The sequence below is a fragment of the Thunnus albacares genome, chromosome 16 (genome assembly GCF_914725855.1).
Source record: "Thunnus albacares chromosome 16, fThuAlb1.1, whole genome shotgun sequence".
Classification (NCBI taxonomy): domain Eukaryota; kingdom Metazoa; phylum Chordata; class Actinopteri; order Scombriformes; family Scombridae; genus Thunnus; species Thunnus albacares.
Genome location: NC_058121.1, coordinates 27091628 through 27096664, shown reverse-complemented (window position 1 = coordinate 27096664; position 5037 = coordinate 27091628). Strand labels below are relative to the sequence as shown.

Genomic DNA, 5037 nt, shown 5'->3' with positions numbered 1-5037 from the left:
TACTGTCAGAAGCACATATCAGGACCAGACTTCCAGGTTTATCTGTCTGTTATTAACAGTGAGTATTTACATTATTAAGTTTTCAGCTCTACAATAATATATATATATTATATATAATATACTGAAACATTACACTAATTGATGAAGCAATTTTGTATTTACGTTCTTCACCAGTGAATAAACATGAAGACAGTGACTATGTGTCGCTGTCCTGCTTGGTGAGGACACATTATCAATGTGTACACACAGTGAGGTGGCTGAATGAGGGTCATGATGTGGATGAAGACATGACAATATCACGGGATGGCTGCTATGGTGCAGTGAGATTTCCTGCTTCTCATCTCAAGCTGAAGTCAACATCTCATGAGATATTTCAGTGTAAAGTGACAGATGGTTACACTAACAAAGAACATCTGTTTACCTTCAGCCCTCCGTCCTCAGGTGAGAATATGAATTATCACAAACTACAGTTCAGTAATGAGAGATCAATATTCAATAACCTCTAACCCTTCTTTCCAAACTAAGTGTTGTTGTATAACTAACAGAGACCATTGATGTGTGAAGTGATTCTGGGGACACTATAAGAGTGAAGTTATTGAATATTGTTTGAAGTGTCTCTTTTCGGTCTCTGCACCTTCGTCTCACAGTCAGCTGTACATAGAGAACAATGTTATTAGTCCAGCTCAGAGGACGGCTCACTGAAAATAAGGTTGTAGCTTGTTGTCTACCTTACTACGGTAGGAAAGAGGCCTCGTTTGTGTTTTAACAATGTTTCTCTTATGAATTATTGACATGTTCATCACTCTTAAGTGTCCTCTGGAAACACTTCCCTTGTTGTTTCTGTAATGTGTTGTGTTGTGGTATTTGCAGTGTGTTTTCTAAATGCTGTGCATGTGTTTTCAAATTAATGAGGATGTTTTCTTATTTTGCTGGTGTTTTGTCTATTTGCATGAGTTATCTTAAGTCGCAGTGTGTTTTGCCCTCGTCGGTTACCGTATAAACCACTTTCTCATGTACATTTTTTATAAGAAACGGAGCCAATTCTTTCAGACTTTCACTCAACAATAAAAACATGATATTCCATATACTAATGTTTCAAGATAGGTGAATACAAAAGAAACATTTGGATAAAGCACATATATATATATATATATCCAATAACAACAATAATGATAATAATTAAATCACAATCAGATCTGTGTTTATCTCGTCATTGTTAGAGGGTAAAACCTCCAGAGCTCTGCTGCTGTTGTTACCACATTCTCACCAAAACACTTCCCCTTCAGTTCTCAGGAACATTTACTTCAAAAATACAATGAGGAACTAACAGGTTTCAGACCACTAACAAAAACATCTTATCTGTTCTTTCCCAGCTGCTGCAGTATCACCATGTTGCATCATGTTGAGCATCAACAGTCAAAGTTTGACTCTTCACCTGTCTGTTCATGTGTGCTGTCAATCATCACCATGAATCCTGTCTGTTGTTAAACATGATAAAAAATGTAATTCTGTCTTAAAGCAGAAACATACTTCTGCTTCATAACCAATTAATTTGCTTTAAAATCACTTGTATGTAACTGTTATTTAACCAGACAGATGTCTCTGCTCCACAGCAGATTAGTGTGAGTGTACCATCTTACATCCATGTTTTCCCATTTTCAAAGCATTACATGATGAGATCATGATCATAATCATGAGGTAGTTAGAAATACAGCAGTGGAAAGGAAGTGGTGTTGGTGGTGAGTGGGTGGAGACAATCACCCTTAACTTATTGAAGGGTATTTCCTCACCACAGTTTGTTGGTGTTTGAAGATTTAATTTGTCCAGATGAGGATGTAAAAACCACAACATCAACACCAACAGGTATAAGTGGAAAAAGCGAATAAGTTGAGCCAAAACAACTTTCTTTTGTCTTCTGGTTCATCTCTCTGTCTGTCTCTTGTTCTTTTTTCATGTTCAGGTGAGGACATAAGAGCTGCAGCAACAAAATCAACACCTATAAGTTCAACAAAAACAACAAAATCAACAACAACCAATGATACTCCAACAAAACAACAAGGTAGTGATTTAACAACTTGTATCTCTCTGAGTGTAAAGTATGAATGTCAGACTGAGTCTTGGCTGTGGGTGGAGATATTCTCTTATTCAGTCTGTTCATGTGTGCTGTCAATCATCACCATGAATCCTGTCTGTTGTTAAACATGATGGAATCTGATTTGATTTTAAAGCAGAAACATACTTCTGCTTCATAATCAGTTAATTTGCTTTAAAATCACTTGTATGTAACTGTTATTTAACCAGGCAGATGTCTCTGCTCCACAGCAGATTAGTGTGAAATTTGTACCATCTTACATCCATGTTTTCCCATTTTAAAAGCATTACATGATGAGATCATGATCATAATCATGAGGTAGTTAGAAATACAGCAGTGGAAAGGAAGTGGTGTTGGTGGTGGAGACAATCATCCTTAACTTATTGAAGGGTATTTCCTCACCACAGTTTGTTGGTGTTTGAAGATTTTATTTGTCCAAGTGAGGATGTAAAAACCACAACATCAACACCAACAGGTATAAGTGGAAAAATGTTCTTTTGTCTCCTGGTTCATCTCTCTGTCTGTCTTTTGTTCTTTTTTCATGTCCAGGTGAGGACACTAAAAGAGCTGCAACAACAAAATCAACACCTATAAGTTCAACAAAAACAACAAAATCAACACCAACAACCAATGATACTCCAACAAAACAACAAGGTAGTGATTTAACAACTTGTATCTCTCTGAGTGTAAAGTATGAATGTCAGACTGAGTCTTGGCTGTGGGTGGAGATATTCTCTTATTCAGTTCATCTCAGTCAGTGTGTTCACACACATGTCTAAGTCTCAAACCTTGTTGTTGTTCACTGTTCTCTCTCTTTCTGTCTCTCCGCCTTTGGCGTTTAAAGTACAAAACAGATAGAAGAGAAATATTTCTAAATATCATGTGTAGATTTGTATTTTTGGTGCTTCCTATCTGTAGCAACATACACTTAGCACCAAAGTTTACAGTTCAGTTCAAATATTGAACTATATTGTACTAATATTGTAATGAAGCAGTGATAAATGCAACATTTTTCAGGTTATAAAAAACACACACACTGTATATACTGTGATTTTCTCATCTTTTAACTACAGGAGTCTAAACAGTGAAAAATGTTTTTAATGTTTTAATTCTCTTTGCAGTTTGGTTGAGGTTCATCATCGTGTCTGTGGGTTTAACTGCACTCATAATAATCGTTGTGTCAGTCAACATATGGACTAGAACTAAAGGTGAGAACATTCACAGAACGTTTATGAACAAGAAGTTTTGATGAACTCAGATTTTTACTGATGAAGCTAAACTCTTTTTTTGTGTTTCCAGTGAACAAATCACAGATGGATGACAATGCTGTGAGTTTAAAAACTGAATATTCAAATGTTTATGTTTGTGGTAGTTCACTATTTACTGTGATTCTATAAAGACAATAAGAATAAACAGTGTTGACTGTATTAGTCTGACACAAAGGTTGTTTATTTGTTCTATTTAATCTCAGAATCTCAGGTGTGTTGTTTTGTTTTTCACAGGTGCATAATGATGAAGATGAAGATGAAGGTACGGTGGACTATGAAAATGATGGAGAACCTTTTGCTACTGTCAGACTCCACTGATCAACAACTTTCACACCAACATCAACTCACCAGAGTCCACCGCAGTTAAATAACATTTCATCAGATTTTATATGAGAAGTTAAAGCCTTTGTTTGTGTTTTGGTGGGTTTAGGTGGCTGATTCTTTTTTTAACTGCAGCACTGTTTTGTCAAACTTTTCACCCATTTTAAGAATTTAAACAAATGTTTAAAGTTTGCTTTTTACTCTGTAGCTTTGTCTCAGTTTTATTATTTATCATTATTATTATTTGTAAAGAAAACAAACTTTTAAGTTACCTTCATTTTGGATTGTTTTTAACATGTTTTTTTTTTTAAAATTGTGTAGAATAGACTTAACTGAGCTGTGAGCTCTAATAGAGTCAGTAACTGTCTTCTCTTTATTATAACTGATATTATATTACTGGCCAGTATTTCTCTATTTCCTTGCTGAGCTGCAGTGGACGGATAATAACACAAAGACGGAAAAAAAAGACTGTAACTTTAGGAGATTCCCACTTGATTTGATTAACTCCTAGTGCTGAAGCTTCATCATATTTATCATATTTATTTCAAGATCCTTATGAAGCTCTTAATGGTCTTGTTCCTACCCATTTATCAGATTTGCTTTTAGCCTATGAACCCTCTAGAACCCTCAGGTCTTCTGGTAGCGGCCTCTTAATTATTCCAAAAGTCTGAACAAAAACCCACGATGAGGCATCCTTTTATTACTATGGTCCTTGTCTCTGGAACAGTCTTCCTGAAGACCTGAGGGCAGCAGAGAATGTTGATATTTTTAAAAGCAAACTCAAGACCTTTGAGATCACACTTCAACATTGTATCATTATTTATTTATTTTCTTATTATTTTATTTTACTGTAATCATTGGCTGGAATGATTTCAGTGAGCAAAACCTGTTTCAATGTTCATATGGGCACCTGACTGTTATTTAAAGACAAACTTCAAAAAATGTGAACCTGTCCTTTAAACTGCCTCACTTCAAACTGTACATTGCTGTTGTATTAATTTGATGTTTCTGGCAATAAAAAGCTGTTTCTAAACTGTAGGAACTGTGTGAACTCAAATGGTTTGATAATCTTAATGATGACTGTGTGAGGATACAGGTCTTTGAAGGTTAAGTGACTGAGATACAAGCACAAGAAAACACCAACAAGTTCACTTTTAGTTACACAAACATTTATTACTAAACATTACAGCTACAACAGACTACAAACAAACACACAAGAGGACATTAGTAATGAAATGAATGTTGCAGAGTTATCTATTGTGTAGTTGGTATAACATACCTGATAGATGAGATGAGAAGCCAGTTAATGGAGATTTTGTAGAAAAACTTGCTTACTCCCAGGGGTGGTTTCTTGTG

General features: G+C 35.4%; 1 long non-coding RNA gene across 1 annotated transcript; it reads left to right on the top strand.

The window, feature by feature from the left end:
- Nucleotides 1-2704: 2704 nt before the first annotated feature.
- On the top strand, nucleotides 2705-3631 carry LOC122965524. Its single transcript, XR_006398241.1, has 4 exons — nucleotides 2705-2746; nucleotides 3214-3300; nucleotides 3392-3420; nucleotides 3595-3631. It is a non-coding gene; the product is annotated as an uncharacterized LOC122965524 (long non-coding RNA).
- The last annotated feature ends 1406 nt before the right edge of the window (nucleotides 3632-5037 follow it).